Source organism: Bombus vancouverensis, unplaced genomic scaffold, assembly GCF_051014615.1.
Source record: "Bombus vancouverensis nearcticus unplaced genomic scaffold, iyBomVanc1_principal scaffold0025, whole genome shotgun sequence".
NCBI classification, from domain to species: Eukaryota; Metazoa; Arthropoda; class Insecta; order Hymenoptera; family Apidae; genus Bombus; species Bombus vancouverensis.
The window spans coordinates 967,064-987,864 of record NW_027468916.1 but is presented as its reverse complement, the minus strand read 5'-3'; the positions used below and the strand labels follow the sequence as shown (position 1 = coordinate 987,864).

Below are 20,801 nucleotides of genomic sequence, written 5' to 3'. Positions count from 1 at the left end.
ATACCTCTTTTGCTCTGAGCTTAGGGTACCTGTTCGTGTATAGTGTTTTATATGCTGGGCAGCCTTTGTAGTTGGCGGGGTGGTCCCCTTGGCAGTGGATGCATTTCGCTGGAGTTTCCGGTGATTTGGCGCACTGGTCAGTGGAGTGAGTGCCTGCGCATTTAACGCAGCGGAAAGTATGGTTGCAGTATTTCTGCGTATGACCGTACCTTTGGCACCTTTTGCATTGCACTATTTCTTTTTTCACAAGCGGTGGTTCGAATTTTACTATTGCGTTCATTAGGCGACTGATATTGTAGATTTCCTTATTGTTTGGCTTTTGTTTTATATCTATGAAAAATAAGGATAACGGGTCTTTCGAGACTCTATGCCTTATATTACTTACGTTGATGACTTCGTGGCCGAGTTTTGAGAGTTCGTATTTGAGTTCGTCTATGTCTGCTGAGTGGTGTATGTTTCGTAGGACCACCCGGAAAGGCCTTTCCTGTTTGAGTTGGTAGGTGTGGAAGTTGGCATTCATTGGCCCTACTCGCACCAGTTGCTATTAAGTGAAGTCTAATATGTCTATTCTGGCAGAAATTTTGGAAATCTTTACCCGTAAAACACCTTCCTTGGTCTGCTATTACCCGGCAGGGATTGCCGAATAAAAATATAGCGGACTTAAGTGCTATAATGGTATTAAAGGAATCTAATTTACGAGTATGATACAGGTATACAAATTTCGTGAAAGCATCAACTAAAACAATGATATACTCTTTCGAGTCACTCTTACCACTTAATTTACCCGTTATATCCATGTGTACCGTATGCCAGGGTATGCTGGTCTTAGGTATGGGATGTAGTTCAGCTTGTACTTTACCCGAACTAGCCTTCGAAACTCGACAAGCATGACAGTTCTCAACGAATTTGCGAACATATTTCGCCATTCCTTCAAACCAGTAATACTCGTATAGTTTCTCAAGCGTTTTATCCCAACCTAAGTGCATAATGGACTGATGCACATGATTAATGACGGACCACCTGAAACCCCTTGGGACAATGGGCAAGCAAAGAGTTCTACCTTTTCTCTGTATTTTCCGATGGAGTGTACCAGACCGTAATTCATACGTATTCGCAATATCTTCCGCGAGCTCTTCATTTTGCAACTTACGGACGATCTCAGAGATTTGTGGGTCGCGACGTTGTTCTGCTAACAACCAATCATCGGAGATTTCAGATAGATTGATTTCTTTCTCTACAATTTTGTTGATCGTACGGTGATCCAGATCTACGGGATTTCTCGAAAAGAAATCTACATGAGCCATTCGTTTGCCTTCCCGATACATAATGTCAAAGGTAAAAGTTTGCAGGTAAGCCCACCATCTGTAAACCCTGTCATTTAAATGTACCTTGTCACTGGATGCCTTCAGAGAATTACAATCAGTGACAACAAGAAATTCCCGACCGTGCAGATAGTGACGAAAATGCTTGATGGCGTTTACCACTGCCAGCGTTTCTAACTCATAAGAATGATATCTAGATTCCGCAGGGCTAGTCCGCTTGCTATAATACTCAACTACTCTATTTTTACCTTCGACCCTATGCATTAGGATAGCCCCAAATCCTTCGGAACTAGCATCCGTATGTAGTTCTATTGGATATTTGGGGTCAAAAATCATTAGCACCGGCTCATTGGTCAGAATAGAAATTACTTTTTGCCTAATTTTTTCATGTTTATCCGTCCAATTTATGTTCTTGCTACCGGAAGTGAGAGCATACAAAGATTTCATTACCTGTGAGAATTTAGGAACAAATTTTCGAAAGTAAGAAGCTAAACCAATAAATTGCCGGAGCTGTGTAACAGTCGTTGGTGCGGGCAAAGAGCTCAAGGCTTGTACTTTACCTGGGTTTGGTCGGACTTCTCCGTTATGAATCACATAACCCAGATAAAGTACTGACGTCTTCAAGAAAGAACATTTAGAAAAGTTGAAAGAGAATCCGGCGTTTACGAGGGTATCTAGGACGGTGTTTAATCTTTCTAACGCCTGATCTATCGTATCGGCAATAATTAAAACATCATCCAAATAAACGACAACATATGAATAAGCAAGATCACCTAAGGCATTGAAAATGGCCCTCTGAAAAACAGACGGTGCATTCTTCAATCCAAACGGCATCGTCATGTATTCATATTGACCATCAGGAGTAACGAACGCGGTATATTCAGTCGAATTCGGGTGAATAGGAATTTGATGAAACCCGCTGGCCATATCCAGGCTTATAAAGTATTTCGCCCCTCTCAGTCTCGCGATCTGATCAGCTATGAGAGGAAGAGGGTACCGATCCGCGACGGTGTTTTTATTTAATGCTCGGTAATCTACACATAATCTATCTGAACCGTTCTTTTTTTTAACAAGTAATAAAGGGCTTGCGAATGGTGAATTACTCGGTCTTATGATTTTTGCTCGGATCAGTTCACCTATCCTCTCTCGAACTATTCCCCGCTCCTCCTCACTGAGTCTATAAGGACTTCGTTGCACGGTAACGTTGGGATCAATTAAACGAATTTCTAATTGACCCGTATTTACACGATTCCGCGGAAAACCCGTAATAAATGACTCTTTGTATTTCTCGAGAACAGAAATCAATCGATCTTTATCGTTACCAACTACATCAGTGTCGACCTCATTAATGTTGATCACATCTTCCGCGACTCTGCTACAAGCGTTAACTATTTTTGTCTTACAAATATCGACACTGTTTCGTGTAACATTCACGTCAAAACCTTGGCTCAAAATTTCACGACCAATCATGATATCGTATTTTAAGTAATTATCAGAAAGGGCATGAAAAGTTATCTCCAATGTAAAACCGTTAATACATACAGTGGATAAAATCTGAGATGTACTGTTAACACAAGTATTCCCTATGCCTCGCATTATTACTACATCAGTCGTTCGTTTGCCAGAAAATTTCGAAGCTACGGATTCTTTGATTAATGAGCATTCGGCTCCGGAATCGAAATAAAATGGGTACGACTCACCCAGATGACTTAATTTACCAGCTGGAGGCTCTACCACACAGGAGTCGACTCGACGTTCATTCTTGAAGCCGGATTTTCTGTTCTGCAGTTGTGGACAATCAGGTGCGATATGACCCTCCGCACGACACTTGAAGCAAACCACCTTGGACGATGAAGCTGGACGGTTTCTTTCCTGGTGTTGTGTATCCTTTGTATCCTTTGTATCCTTTGTATCCTTCCGCTGTTCACTACGCATCCTCTTGCGACACTCCGTTATTTTGTGTCCAAGAGTACCACAATAATGACACTTCACCCGGTAATGCGATAACTTGCGTCGTTTAACTTCAGGTTCCTCCGATGTATTTCCTAACAAAGTTGCCGGCAGATCGTTGTAAGGATAAGCTCTCATTTCTTCATAAAATTGTTCCTCCGTCTTGATATTATTTGCGAGCGTTAATCGATGAAAGCGTTGATCTTGTGAGTTTAGCATATAAAGAGTTAAGGCATTGAGTACTTCGGGCATCGTTAGATCTTGCATCTTTATCTGCAACATGGAACGGAGGCGACTACCGTAAGCTCCTAGAGTTTCGATCTCCGTCGGTCGTTCTCTGGACATCCTTATTAATGCCGTGGCGGCTGTCTCTCTGCCACCAAAACGCGAAAGGAATTGTTCCTTAAACGTTGGCCAGGAAAGTTTTCCACCGCGCACTATTTGTGAAAGCCAATGTGCAGCAGATCCCTTTAGGGCACGATTTAAAGCAGAAAGTAACACACTATCTTGCATCGGATAGTCTTTCAAAATCACATCTGTGTATGAGCACCACGCGAATGGATCAGCGCCCGTGCCTTCAGGATCAAAACGTGACAACGTTACATCCTTAGGTTCCATACTCGACTTTTGCTCCCTAGGCTGAGTCATCTGGTTCATGATTCTCATGAGTTGTTCCAAAGTGACACTTGGGCTTGATCCCACTTCTGATGTCGGGTTAACATTAGGATTTAAGGCGCGTAACGATTCTTCGTTTGAATTAGCCATTGTTTTACAAAACAGAGAGTATATTTACACGAATAAACAAGGTTTTACAAATATTATGAATAATGAATTTTTATAAATGATATGATTGATTAACAAATGATAAATTAAATTATTAATTAGATTAAAGAATAATAAGTTTTATCGAACAATAAAAGAAACGAATAATATATCTTACGATTTACTAATTTAACGAATAATGAAAATTAACGATTGATAAATTTACAAATATTGAATTTAATTTTACGCTATAAACAATGATCCGGGGTTCAAACGAATCCACGGTCAACGGGAAAACTTTAAACAATTTTATAACACAAAAAAAAATACGTTTGCTGAGTCACTCGGAAAAAATTACTCGATGTATCACTTTCCAAGGCGATCACACGAAGGCCTCTCTGCATAAAATCTTTTTCGTAATCCGACTGCATTTTGTTTGTTATATTCTCGCTGGAAACATCGAGAAGGTTCCAATCGTTGTTGCTAGGCAATATCTGTCAGAAGTTTGTTATATACTCCTTGGAAACATCGAGAAAGATCCAAACGCCGTTGCTAGGCAGTTTCTGTCTGGAGATTGATTCCTCATACAACGTGTGTCCCATTATATCGACATCTCTAAAGTACAATTCTATGTGATTTCTAGGGAGAACAATACAACCGATCCACACCTTCGTCAGGCAAAACGTTTATCCCGTGACCGTGGCTACGTTCAGCGACCAGTTGTCACCTCGAACCCACTTTCGCTTTTCACAAATGTCAAACAATTACAGATGACAATTACTTAATTACAGTTATGATAAGATCTGGGCTAAAGCATTAAAAGGCCTCCTCAAAATTGCATAGGGAAGGCTCCGGTTTTCATTTCATCTCCGACATATATATAAAAGGGGGGCAATATAAAAATAAAAAAATAATATATATAATAAATAATAACAAACGTAAATAACCTAACACTATCAGATTTAAAATATATTTTAATATATATATATATATATATATATATATATATATATATATATATATATTGAACACAAAACAAAATATATCAAAAATTAATAACAATAAGGAACATCAAACAGCGAACCAACGAAATTGAAGCAGCTACACTAAATCAAAATCGAAACAAGGAGCTCCGGGATAAAGTTCGCTGAACTCACGCATACACCAATAGCGCACAACAGGGGAAATTCCCTTTCTCCCAGAAGCATGGTGACGAAGATGCGCCTCCAAAACCTCTTCGGGAATTTCATTCGCAAAACGAACTTTCACGCAACGATCAGTATCAACGATTTCAACCAGAGGGGGTTCCCCTCACAGGGCTGATAGAAAACTAAGTTGAAATATGGAACTTACATTTTGTCACGTACGATTCCGAGAAGCCCAAAACTGCAACATCCCGATTCCCACGGAAGCGTACCCCCAGCGGACCACCACCCCGTGGGGGATGGCATTATAAATAAGCATAGCAACATAGCGCAGCGTTCATTAGTTTGTTCATAAATCTTGCGATCGTTTGTTATTACGGCTCATCATTCTTTGCGCCCATTACTGCGTTTAGAATTTGTATAAGTATTTTTGCGTTTCGGGGTCTTTAGTTTTTCGGTAAAGAAAAAGGAGTCGCGATTAAATAAAAGAAAATTTTAAGTCCTCATTACGGTATTAATTCAGTTAGCGAGTTACTCAATTTGTATCGAAATAGCTTAATAAAGTAAAGGCTGGTAAAAACCCTATATTCGAGATTAAATAATAAACCCAACAAACCTCGTCGATCACCGAAACACCTGGAGTAATGGCACCCGATAGCACCTTTTCCTCAAGGTAAGAGAATTAATTTTAAAAACTTTCTTCTTCTCTGGTAATCTCGTTGTCCTCGAGAATTGAATTAAAAACCTCCTATCATCGATTTCATTCATTTTCGCGAACGGTTTTAAAGATAGAAACATTGCTTAAATTTTAAACAAAGGTGTTGTCCGTTGTGTCGGCTTTTTTCAGCTTTTTTTTTTGAACGGTGTTTTCAGCTACTGAAACATCCTCTGATCTTCGCATTCCTCCTCCCATTGTTGGTAAAATATTACCCGTCTTTGGGCAAGGCTTGCGAAATCACACGAGTTCCACGCAGAGAGGATCGTTAGAATCATCCTCGTTAATTAAACTCAAAAGGCAAGAAGATCGTGGCGACAGACTTCATCGTGGTAAATGAATTGAGTTTCGGTCCTAACGACAAACTACTACGGCGGAATTAAAAGAGAAGAAGAAGTCGAACGTAAAAATAAATTTATATAAAACAACGAACAATCTCATATTCCTATCTAATCCAGCAACGCTAAAATATAAATATCCAGCTAATAAAATATATATATATAATAACCTAAGCAATTCTACGTCAAAATAAAAATCCGTTCAACGAGGAAAAATATTCATTGTACCCAGCTTTAATCCTCTCCCGCGCTAGTATCCCTGCGCATAGCAAGTTAGCCGAAAAGTGAAATTCGTTTACCAGTTGCATTAAGCGTCAGTTAACGCTATCCTTTAAACGCAAAAGAAAATAATAAAAATAAAATATTTTGAAATAGTCTTTAGACTATTTCTGGTGGCAGCAACTACCGTATTAATTAATTACCTAAATCGGAATTAAATACACAATAATATCATTTCAACTTATTTCCCTTCAGATTACATACAAACTCAAACTATATAAAAAAAAAAATTTTTCAGTAAAATTTAAACTTAAGATTTGATCGATTTAAACAAACAAATTAATACGTAACATTTGGAGTAGTAAATTTTTGGTGGCAGCGGTGGGATCCGCTTCACGGAGGATTAAAGTTGGTTTAAACGATTTGACACGCTCCATAGTAGATTAAAGTTGTCACACTTGTTAATAAAATATATATTTAAAAAACAATGGCGACTGTAGTGGAATCGTTTGACGAAGAAATGGTTTTGACATTGTCGGAAAAGCTTAAAGCATGGGATGCGAACTTTCGCGATATGAGTGCAAAACTCGCCGAATTACAAAGCGGATTATTCGAACTTAAAACGAAACAGGAACCTCAAACACCCAAATCGCCGCCGACAGCACAACAGGAAACGGTCCAGACAGGTGGACATACCCAGCCAATTAAGCTAAAAGACGCGATCGAATCGGTGCCAGTGTTTGACGGATATCGACCATCGGTATTCCATTTTTTAAGAGCTTGTGAGCGCGCGCGAAATATGATTCCCAGATATCAAGAACCTCAATTGGTAAAATTGTTAGTAAATAAGCTTCGTGGACACGCGTTCCTCGCCATCGAAGACACGGAATTAATGAGTTTAAATGATTTCGGAAACAAATTAAAGGATCTATTCGGCCCAAAGAAATCTCTTAATGAATATAAGGGAGAATTAGGAACGATATTTCAACGACCCGGGGAAGATATATTAGATTATATGGATCGCGTTAGAAATCTTAGATTAGCAATAATGGACGGAGAAAGAGGCGACTACGGCATCATATCCCCCGACGTACAAGATACTATAGATTGGGAAACGAGAGAAGCTTTCGTTAAAGGACTTCCGAACGAGGTATATGTACGAGTAAAAATAGCAGGGTACCATACTTTAGAAGATGCGTATCGTCAAGCCGTTAAAGCAACACACGAATTGAGACAAATAACCGACAGAACGCGACCCCATCGACCGACACCCTCGAACTATTACAGACGCGATAACGCACGTCCCTCGAACACTAATAACAATATCAGAAACAACCGCCAAGATCGAAGATCAGTACCTCCATCGCAGAATTTTCCGAATACTAATAGACAAAATATCATGTGTAACTATTGTAAAAAAACCCGGACATTTAGTGAAGGACTGTTACAAATTTAAAGCCCGAGTAGACGCCGGATTAATCGTACCCTACGCTTCGAGACCGTCGGGAAACCAAACACGTCCTTCGGGAGAATGGGGCGAGCCACGAGGGAACGATACGCCGAATCGCCCGAGAGTACAAGCGGCAATCAGGCGACCGGCGCCGACGGCAACAAACAGGACGAGGGCAGCCACCCACGCGAGATCAACTCCACCACCCATAACGAGAGACGGAGCGAACGCAATGCCGACTATAAGATCGAACGAACAGCCACTAAATACTGTGGGGGAGTCATCCCACAACCAAACAAGGCCACAGACAGAGAATCCAGAATCTCAAGACAAAAGGGAAAGAGCGAAGCACAAGCAACCGGCGAAGGAAAATCATCAAGAGTTGAATTCAGATTCGGAAGGCGACCTCTCCGAATTATTTCAGTAAAATTTAACGATTCTCCAACGACCCCAACTGCACGAATAGTTTCCCCAAATCTAAAAACCAAGACGAGTTTATTGTTAGACTCTGGATCGGAAATCAATATTATCAAGAAACCTGCTTTACCCGATTCAGCCATCATCGACGAGAAAGAATCAATTGAAGTGCAAGGAATTACGGCAACGAGCCTGGTCTCCCTAGGGCAGACGGTAATACAGGTCGCGGGCCATCCGGTTATTTTTCACGTAGTCGATGATTCATTACTAATCGATCAAGACGGAATCTTAGGATCCGAATTTTTTGCAGGTTGTAAAGCTCGTTTAGATTATGAAGAAAAACATATCAAATGGGGAAATATTTATATTCCCTTCGACACTAAGGAGAAAATAATTATACCGAAGCGAAGTTCAATAACGTGTTCAATTAATATCGCTAATCCAGAGATAAAAGAGGGATTTATTCCAAGAATCGAGCCGAGCAAGGGAATCTATTTCGGAAATGCAGTTGTGAGGAATCATAAAGGAAAAGGCTATATAAGAGTAATAAATACTACTTCAAGAGATTACGAATTTACAACACCGACGATGGTAATTAAGCAATTTGAAAATCCCTCCCCGCTTCCTAGGACAGCGTGTAATACAGTTTTAAAATCGAAGGAAAGTAGATACGAAAAAATAAATGAGTTACTACGACTCGAACACTTGAACGAAGAAGAAAAGGAAAATGTAAAAAAATTGATTCGTAACAATCAAGATAGATTTCATATTCCAGGAGATACATTGGAGGCAACTGAAGTTCTGGAACATAGAATAATTACCACAGATAATATACCAATTAATACCAAACAGTATCGATATCCGCCAATACATCGAGAAGAGATAAATCGACAGATTCAAGAATTGCTAGATACGGACGTAGTGGAACCATCAATATCTCCATATAACTCCCCGTTATGGATTGTGCCCAAAAAACCCGATTCGCAAGGAAATAAACGCTGGAGATTAGTTATCGATTATAGAAAATTGAACGATAAAACGATTGGCGATGCCTTCCCATTACCCAACATCACAGAAATATTGGATCAATTAGGAAGTGCAAAATATTTTTCCACGTTTGACTTAGCATCAGGCTTTCACCAGATCCGTATGTCGCAAGAGGACGCCCACAAAACGGCATTTTCGACACCATACGGACATTTTCAATTCAAAAGAATGCCCTTTGGATTAAAAAATGCCCCAGCAACATTTCAACGTTTAATGAACTCGGTATTATCGGGTCTGCAAGGAATAGAACTATTCGTCTATCTGGATGACATAGTGATTTATTCCAGATCTCTCCAGGAACACGAAATTAAATTTAATAAATTAATGGAAAGACCGAGGACAGCCAAATTACGATTACAACCCGATAAGTGTGAATTTTTACGGCATGAGGTGAATTATTTGGGACATATAATTAGTGAGGATGGCGTGAAACCCGATCCAAAAAAGGTCGAAGCCGTATCAAAATTTCCACGACCAAAGAAGGCGAAAAATATCAAACAATTTCTGGGACTAGCAGGATATTACAGAAGATTTATACCCGATTTCTCCAAGGTCGCGAAACCATTGACACAACTATTAAAGAAAGATACTCCCTTCAAATGGACGGAAAATCAAGAAGATGCATTCAATAATTTAAAAACAGCGTTAATGACGAAACCCATTCTACAATATTCAGACTTTTCTAAACCTTTTAACCTTACCACAGACGCATCAGGATATGCAATAAGCGGTGTACTGAGTCAAGGGCCAATCGGAAAGGATTTGCCGATTGCGTATGCCTCAAGACTATTAAATTCCGCCGAACAAAACTACTCTACTGTCACGGTGGTCGTGAGAACGCAACGAAAGGATGGTTATGCCTCACATACCTTGGTCAGCAAAATGATGGCTAAGCAGTAATAGAAACTGACAAGAGTACCGCTAAACAAAACGAACTAATCGCTACCCTGATTGAACAATTTGAAAGCCTAACTCACGAGTTTAGAAGCTTTAGAAACAGCACCGATCAAAACATTAAAAACATAAAAGAATTTGCGGAAACTAGCGATAGAAATCGCTCTAAAGAAATACGCGATCTTGCAAAAACCATGGAAATAAAATACGACACCGAGACTGACCAGTCGCAAATAAACGCCCATTTAGAAACCGCTGCTGATAACGTAACGGATGACGAAACTGACGGACCGAACACGTCACAAAGACCACGAGCCGCATCTAGCCGCGCCGCGATTAAACCAATAAACAACTACAACGAAGATCGAGGGCTCGAGGCAGATAAGGCCATACGAACTGTCGAGACACTACGTGGTCAAGATGACGTAGGCGTTGAAGATTTCATCTTATCGGTCCGCAAAGCAAGAGCTAGGTGCAAGGCAAGTGACAGAGAGCTATTATTAGATCTCATACTGATCGAAAAGATTACCGACAACGCGAAACGAAACATACGATATCTAAAAATCAACTCGTTCGAAGACTTATATTCATGCTTAAGACAACACGTATTAACACCAACAACTATTAGCAACTGTAGGGACAAATTAAACAATTTAAAACAAGGGGCAACAGAAAGTGTACAATCTTTTAACTCCAGATTCCGACAACAGCTAAACGAATTAAATTATGCAGTCCAAAACGAAAACCGCACACCAACAGAACGACGCGTAGCTATAGATATTGAAGAACGCGAAGCACTTAAAACATATTTGCTCAACTTACGATACGAGATAGGACAGATGGTGGTATCTAGCGATCCAAAGAACCTGAACCTTGCCCAACAACTAGCAGCTGATAGAGAACAATGGTTACGAGATGCAAATCGTGTTGCCAACCGCCCAAAGAATCAATCTCACAACATTACATTAGTATCCAAGCGAACTACTACCGATTCACAGCCATAAACTTTTGCTCAGCTACCTAGCCGACCATTAGACAACCGCATGAAACCGAAGTGTCCAAAGTGTTTACGAATTGGACACACAGCCGAAAAATGCTACTCTCGAAATTTTCCATTCGCCAGCCAAGGAAAGATTCCACCTCGAGTAAACCAAACAACGGAGAACCCAGAGGAAGCTTACCTCGAGTTAACTGCACCACCACCGGAAGATTACTATCAATCGTACTGCAACGAAGAGACGGAGGAAGAGCCAGATTCCTCATCGATACCGGAGCAGGAATCAACCTTATAAAAGAAAAAGCCTCACTAAACGTCCAAACTTCTAACCCAAAAACCTTCCTAATGGGAAGTGACAAACATACCACTAACAAAATTTGCATTTAACCATGCTCAAGAAAAATCATCAATTCTACGTAGTCCCTAACAACTTTCCCCTAATCGAAGATGGAATAATCGGACTCCCATTCCTTACAAAGTATCAATACAGCGTCACTAACAATAAACTAACCTTAGACGAAATTATATTACCATTCCAGGAAACCGATAGCAAGATAAGACCAGGCGAAACTCTAATCTCAGCCCAATACATCGAAGGAAAGCCCACAACAGTATGTTTCATCGACACTGGTAAGCAAATCTGTCACATTACAAACGAAATAGAGAAACCCGATAAACTAAGCCAAATTAATAAATTCGCACAAATAATACGTACCAAACATATTGATCCAGAACTTCGAGAACCCCTTGAGAAAATCCTCATCAATTACTTAGACGTTTTTAATATGGAAACAGACTCATTACCATGTACCAACTTGACAGAACATACAATCACACTCAAGACAGACAAACCTATAAACATCAAATCTTATAGACCGCCCGAATGTCATAAAAAGGAAATCGAGACTCAAATCAACGACATGTTAGACAAACAAATCATAGAACCATCGGACAGTCCATATAACGCACCAATTTGGGTAGTTCCAAAAAAATTAGATGCATCAGGCAAACAAAAATGGAGAATCGTTATAGATTTTAGAAAATTAAACGAGCAAACAGACCAAGACGCGTATCCTTTACCAAATTCGGACGAAATACTCGAGCACTTAGGCAAAGCTAAATTTTTCTCGGCCCTAGACCTCTCGTCAGGATTTCACCAGATACCTATGGAGCAAAATTCCAAAAAATATACTGCATTCTCAACCCCACAAGGTCACTTCCACTATAATCGCATGCCCTTCGGCCTTAAAAACGCACCGGCGACGTTTCAACGTATGATGGATACCGCGCTACGGGGGTTAATAGGAAATAACTGTTTCGTATACCTGGATGACATTATAATATTCGGGAGCACCACCCAAGAACATAACCGAAATCTAGCCATTATACTAGACAGACTACAAAATTTAGGATTAAAAATACAACCGGACAAATGCGAATTTTTGAAACCGGAATTAGAATACTTAGGACACGTAGTAACAAAGGAAGGAGTAAAACCTAATCCCAAAAAGATTCAAGCCGTGAAAGACTTTAAAACACCAAAGACCGCGACCCACATAAAGTCATTCTTAGGACTCGTTGGATACTATAGAAAATTTATACGTAATTTTTCTAAAATCGCAAAACCATTGACAGATCTCACAAAAAAGGACACTCCATTCTACTGGACCGATAGACAACAACTTGCATTTGACACACTAAAACAAAAACTCTGCAAAGCCCCTGTACTACAATATCCAGACTTTGACAAAACATTCACATTAACAACAGACGCAAGTAACGAAGGGTTAGGAGCAATACTCTCCCAAGACGGACATCCATGCTGTTATATATCCCGAACTTTGAACCCTCCTGAAAAGAATTATTCCACAACCGAGAAAGAGTTATTAGCAATAGTATGGTCAATCAAAAGACTAAGACAATACCTACTTGGTAGAAAATTTAAAATTCAAAGCGATCATCAAGCCTTGAAATGGTTAAAGAATGTTAAAGACCCCTCATCGAGACTCATGCGATGGCGTTTGAGACTCGAGGAGTACGATTATGAAATCGAATACAAAAATGGAAAAGAAAATACAGCTGCAGATGCTCTATCCCGATTGTATCCTATCACTAATGAAGAAATCCAACCCAATGTAGAAAACCCGGACTATTATGACGAGTATATAGACTGGAAAATCAATATCACCCCAGCTCCGATAACCCAAAAACCTAACAGACCACACTTTAAACAAATTACAAAGACCGAACTGGGAGACTTTAACGAACAGCATTGGTTGCGTCAATTAACCAAACACTTTATTAAACACCGAACCGGACGCTTACAAATAGGAATAAACGACAATAGCTTCAGCACGTTAGAAAAGGTAAATATTCAACTCATGCTAACTTTTCTAACAACTAGATTCCCTCAAATTAAATTAATATTTGGACAAGATCCGCCAGTAGACTACGATAACGAACAAAAACAAACGATACTACGCGAAAATCATAACGAATTAGTAGGACACTTAGGTATACACCGCACCGTGAAACGAATACAAGAGCACCATCACTGGACAAACCTAGAACAAGACGTTACAGAATTCATACAAAACTGCGAAACCTGCCAACGAGAAAAGCTAAATCGTATCAGGGCCAAGGAACAACCTATGATAACTGACACACCCCTTAATCCTAATGACAAAATCGCAATGGACATATTCGGACCTCTCACCAAAACCAAACGGGGCAATCAGTTTATCCTGTCTATCCAAGATCAATTAACCAAATATCTCATCCTCATACCCTTAAAAGACCAAACAGCCAACTCAATCATTAACGAACTTTTGGATCACTATGTGTACATATTTTCCGCACCAAAAAGTATTCTGACGGACATGGGACGAAATTTCGTATGTAAATTGATGGACACATTTGAAAGGGCTTTCAAAATCCGACACATAAAAACCACTTCTTTCCATCCACAATCTAACGGATCCCTTGAACGAACGCATGCCGTAGTAAAGGACCTTATTCGAACTTGTACGACCGACCGACAGAACGACTGGGATGAAAACTTAAAATTAATATGCATGGGATATAATACTTCAGTACATGAGACGACCGGACATACCCCATTCGAACTAACATTTGGACGACAAGCTAACATGCCATCCTCAATATCAACCACTCCTAGCCTAACCAGAGAACAATTGTTTAACCTCTGGAAAAATCGACACAACGCCTATATAGCTAAAGCAAGACGAGTTACCGAATCTAACAAAAAGCGATACCAGAGGGATCAAATGCGAAAAATTATTAAAACACAGACGATATTCCGAGTAAAAGATAAAGTATGGGTACATAACGATCACAAAACTAACAAGCTAGACCACGAATGGCTAGGACCTGCAGAAATCCTCTCATCCAATCCACCCACCTATCTTATCGAATATTCCAACGGTCACACGCAAAGAATCCACGGTAACAGGCTAAAACCCTACCTTTCAGGAAGAAGACCATAATATGGATCATCATAACACTCGAGTACATTAGAAGCGATCTAGAAGTAAAACCATTGAATTACGCCAACATATTCCTGGAACACATTGACAATTGCTATCTGTACAACGAACAAATAGATATCACCCTTATAGTAGGCCTTAACGATCCAATTGACCAAGTTAATAGATTACAACGCGTAATAGATTTAATAGACCGTCAATGTAAACCACCTTGCGCTTACATACCAGAAATAAGCAGCCTAAAATTTAAGTACAGAAATCTTCAAAACCTGACTCGGCAACTCAAATTATTATTGCGTTATAAAAGCAAACGCGGATTGCTCAATGTCATAGGCTCAGTATCCAAAACTTTATTCGGAACTCTCGACGAAAACGATTTAGAACTCATTAACAAGAACATCGATACATTATTTGATTCCAACAATAAAATAAAAACAATTCTTAGTAACCAAACCGCACTCATCAAACGCGTGCTAGACAATACCAAAACAAATCAACTTGAAAACTTAGCCAACGATATACACAAGATTGAAAACCACAATGAAAAAAACGAAATATTAGTCTCCCTATTAATTCAAACCGAATCTACCATATCAGAACTCCATATAAACATCGACGAAATTTTTAACACTGTTATGTTAGGGAAACAAGGAATCATAAACCCACAAGTTATAGAACCCGAACAATTCTTAAAAACACTTGACCAAATAACGAGACAAAACTTTATGACTAACCATATCGAACCTTCAGTTCAAAACTTTCAACTAATTCTAGATCTAAACAAACTAAAGGTATGGATAAGAGATAACAAACTTATATATACAATAACTGTGCCGCTTTTGGAAAACAATGAATGGAAAATAACTAAAATTTACCCGATACCTTCCAAACAAAACTCTGTATTCATTGCGCCTGTAATAGAAACTGATTTGATACTAACCGACTCAGAACAATACACCTTTGTCGATAGTCACTACTTAAACAAATATTGTAAACGAACGGCAATCATCCACATTTGTAAAAGAACTCAACCGAGTCACAATAGAATCAATTCACCTGAATGCAGATCAGAATTAATTACTAATCGACAGACGGTCAAAACTTGCCCGACTGCTGTCTTCAAGCTGGAAGAATTGACGTTCGTACCTTTGCAGACGGAAAACCATTATATTATTATTCCTGCGAAAAATGTACAAATCGACGTGTTATGTAAGACACATAAAATCCTAGAAATTAGACAACCAAGCTTAATTAGCAGTAAAACCGGGTGCATAATCACATACGATCATAATATTATGAAAATAGGAGGATCACATAAAAATATCTCTTACGAAACCAAATTTAAGAATAGCATATACAGCTTCGAAGAAACAGATGTTCCAATATTAGAGAAAATATTAGAAACAGCTCCAAAAGTAACTCACAATTTTAACCAATATAAAGCCAACCTCGACACATTACAAACACAAATCAGTACCCTGCAATTTGAGCGACGCATAAATTCATTGAAGAAATATGGCATATCCACACTACAAATATTAGGAATCATAGCCCTAGGACTAGGAACAATATATGTAATGTACAAATGTAAACTTTTCGAATGTCTACGCCGATCATTTCCTAAAAATGTACGTATCAAAATACTCTGCCCTACCGCTCGCGTAAACAGGATCGATCAAACATCAACAGTACCAAGGACGGTCACCTTCCAAAATATCACCGAAGACGAAGATGAGGGGATCATTCAACTTAGAAGCCCCACCAGAGCCTTACGCTTTAGCGGAGCAAAGCGAAGCTAAGGAGGGGGGAATGTCACGGTGGTCGTGAGAACGCAACGAAAGGATGGTTATGCCTCACATACCTTGGTCAGCAAAATGATGGCTAAGCAGTAATAGAAACCCTATGTGACCGGCATCCAGCGATAGCCCCTCCACAGGAGCCGGGTCCTTGATATAAAAAAGTACCTCTCGAGTCGTTGTAAGAACATTCTTTTCTGTGCTGTTTGACCATTCTGTATTGTTACTGTGTCAGTGTTCAATAAATTTTCTAATAACAATCAAAATTTAAGTACGAATTTCTCACCTTGCGTGCGGAACGTGAAATTACCCCGAATCGACGTGACACTACCATAGAAAAGGAGTGGCTGGCAATTGTTTACAGCGCAATGCACTTCCGACCGTATCTTTACGGAAGAAAGTTTACTATCGTAACCGATCATAAACCTTTAGTGTGGATGCATTCTATCAAAGATCCTACTTCCAGAATTTGGAAATGGAAATTAAAATTATCGGACTTTGAATTTGATATTGTATACAAAGAAGGCAGAGCGAACGTAAACGCAGACGCAGGAACCTTCCAGAAGTATGTTTACCAATCAGAAAGAGAGAGGAAGTCTCACCGATTCGCTATCCTGTCCCAAAAAGATTCGAAATAGACACGTCAACGGAAGACTCTCCCGTATTCGAAGCCAAACCACGCGTCTTGCCTCAACCCAGTGATTCCAAAAACCAAGGAAAGGGTTTTACCCGAAAACATTTTACAATAGAAGAAACCCCCATAAAATATTTAGACCAAGCACTAACAGAAATCAATGTAAGTACAGACAGAGAAATAACCAATCGAGAAAAGGAAGACACGGACACGACAAGCGAAAAAGAAACCTCCACTGTAGTTCCAGAACTAATTCAACAACAAGAAAAGGACACGAGACCTACGATAATTGCGGAACTAAAAATTTCGGAAACCCGAGACTCAATTGCAAGAGTAAGTGACCATAAAGTAGTATTTATAGATATACACGGCAAACCGATAGATAAAGGAGCCTTAGAAATGAAGGAAACGGGAAAATTGCCTCGTTATGAAGATTTAATGTTAGAAAAAGCAAGATTGAATTACGATTCCGGAAAATACATTGTATCCCTACCGATAAAGGAAAATAGAAATATTCCAATAACACCAGACAATTTATTAAACTCGCTAAGATCTCTATTAGACGTAGTAAATGAAAAACAGTTAACTTCGTTTAGCATTAGCAAAGGAAACTTGGAGGAAATACCCTGGCGATATACAATCAGAAAATTAAAGGGAATATTTATGGAAAAAACCTTATCCATCACCATTTGCACTGGAGAAGTAATTACTCCACCTGTGGAAGCGCGGAACAACATAATACGAGAAAAACATGAATCAAGCGTAGCAGGACACAAAGGAATTACCAAAACTTATCAAAGAATACGACAACACTACTATTGGGAAAATATGAAAAAGGAAATTCAAGATTACGTAAGAACATGTAAGGAATGTCAATTAAAGAAACTCACAAGAATAAAAGCAAAACAACCAATGGTACTTACAGACACACCGGGTAAAGCATTCGATAAAATTAGTATGGATATTGTAGGACCATTACCAAAAACTCAAAAGGGAAATGAATATATATTAACCATCCAAGATTTATTAACAAAATACTCAATTGGGATTCCACTAGGAGGAATCTGTTCAGCCGAGATAGCGGACGCTTTTGTAAAGCGATTTATTTGTCGTTTCGGATCACCGAGAGCTATTCTCACTGATCAAGGAACGAACTTTACATCCTCACTAATGAAGAAAGTAGCAAAGAGATTCCGCATCAAACAATACACCACGACGGCATATCATCCACAAAGTAACGGTTCAATCGAAAGATCTCACCACGTACTGATTGAATATCTCAAATTATACATTGAAAATTCCAGAAATTGGGACGAATGGGTAGAATTAGCTATGTTTTCTTATAATACCTCTGTACACGAAGGAACGAAATTCTCCCCGCACGAATTAGTTTTTGGACATTTAGCCAGAGAACCTACTGGTGAAGTAATAATCGAAGAGAACATGGAACCAACATACGCAGAATATCTCGAAGACCTGTTCGATAAAATTAACACCGTACAACGAATGGCAAGAGAAAATTTAATAAAATCCAAACTAAGATCAAAAGAATATTACGACCGACGAATCAACCCCCAGGATTTTAAAGTAGGAGATTCGATATATTTACTAAAAGAACCCAGTAAAGGAAAATTCTCCGATCAATATACTGGACCATATAAAGTGCTAGAAATCCTGCAGAACCAAAACGTCAAGATTGAAGTAAAAGGGATTCCGCGAACAGTGCACTTAAACAAGCTAAAACTAGCGCATAATCGAAATAAACAATGAATAAAGTGATTTCAGTGGGCAACGTAGTGCAGTAGTGTATGTTGTAGTGCTGTTTGTCGAATAATACAGATATCGAACACCTAAAAGGAAAAAGGGAAAATTATTATATGTGTTTCAATTATTGCTTAAATATAAAACGTGTTAACTCAATGAACAATTAACTAGTGAAAGTGAAAGTTACCTTGTGAACAAGTGATCAACATACAAGAAAGTGTACGTGCAAGTATAGGTTATGGATCGTTGTTCGTGGAACATAATGTACGACAGCTACCTAAAATAAATGAATAAATTAGTCTCAAATGTCTCAGTGCAAAATACGAGGTTACTAAGTGTTATAACTATATTGTGGATAAATCAAAAGGAAGTGTGACACTGTTCGTGGAATAATACAGATAGGGAAAACCTAAAAAAGAAAAAAAAAGGAAAATTATCATGTGTACTCCAATTATTGTTTGAATATACAACGTGTTGATTCAATAAAATTAAAAGAGTGAAAGTGAAAGTTACCTTGTGAACAAGTAATCATCATACGAGAAGGTTTACGTGCAAAATAGGTTATGGATCTCTGTTTGCAAAACACCATGTACAACAGCCAGCTGAAAAATAAATGAACTAATTAACTTCAATTGCCTTAATGCAAAATACAACAGTACTAAATGTTATAACAATACTGTGGAAGCATTGCACTGTTCATCGAACAACACAGATGGCGGAAACCTCAAAAGAAAAGAAGCTTATTACAAGTGCTCCAATTACTGTTTGAATGGGAAACGAGCTAGTTCAACGAATAACGAAAACAGTGAAAGTGCAACTTACCTCGTGAACAATCAATCACCATACAAGGAAGTGTACATGCATGGATTTCGCAGATTAACAAGAAGAAATAAAATAGCTGATAAATATAGAAAGTGGTTAGAAAATAATTAAGATAGATTAATTGAAAGTAAAAGGATATTTTATTATGTATTAATCTACGTAGCATTGTTATATTATTATATCTAACATGTAGAAGTGGATTTTGTAATGCACAATAGCGGTCGCACACACAATGCATTATACACATATTAAATTAAATGAATTAAACAGTACCTTTATAGCCACAGATATAAGACGATTGAAGACAACCGTAGTAAGTATCCAAGGCTTATCGAAGAATCGGATGATGTTGTGGGAATGATCTAGGTAAGTGATGCAGCATCGAAAGAGTAGAATCTGAAGAATTACAGACAATGTTAATCTAACAAATAGATTTTAATCACTAATAAAGAAACTAATTCATATCATACACAAAATAATAGCAAATAGCAAGTACAAGCAATAATAAATTAATAGAAAAGAATGAGAAAGGTCAATAAACACAGAAGTAGGTTAGAAATTAATCAAGATAGACTAACTAAATATTAACAACATGACTGAACTCGGTGCAAAAGAATAAAGTTACGCTACACAAAATATCTGGTAACACAATACACAAAAAACATTAACTAAATTAAACAAGACTTATATAAATGCAAGTCACGTATAATCAAAACAATGACTATCGAAATTCGATAACAATACAATCCATGCTATCACATTAAGGTAGCACACGGTATTGACACACACAATATCATGAAACACAAAACAATATTACAAAAACATTACTAAGTAAAATTATAGTGATTAACAATTAATTAACTATTTCAACGACACGCTACTGTTGACATTAAACCAACGCCATACCAAAGATACACGCGAGCGGCCATGTTGAAAAATTCGTCGCGCTCACATCCAAATAATAGCCAATAGAATGTAATACAGCATCGTAATAGTAATGTTAGGTACTAATAAAAAAAAAAA

The 20,801-nt window shown here is 38.5% G+C and overlaps 1 protein-coding gene and 1 long non-coding RNA gene across 2 annotated transcripts in view; one reads left to right on the top strand and one right to left on the bottom strand.

Moving 5' to 3' along the window:
• LOC143304175 (uncharacterized) overlaps positions 1-20,801 on the top strand; it is a 112,086-nt gene that overhangs the window by 26,520 nt on the left and 64,765 nt on the right. The window lies entirely within an intron of this gene.
• LOC143304176 (uncharacterized) lies at positions 19,254-20,753 on the bottom strand. The gene is made up of 4 exons (XR_013060877.1): positions 20,357-20,753; positions 20,052-20,174; positions 19,470-19,558; positions 19,254-19,365 (listed from the first exon to the last, which is right to left on the bottom strand). It is a non-coding gene; the product is annotated as an uncharacterized LOC143304176 (long non-coding RNA).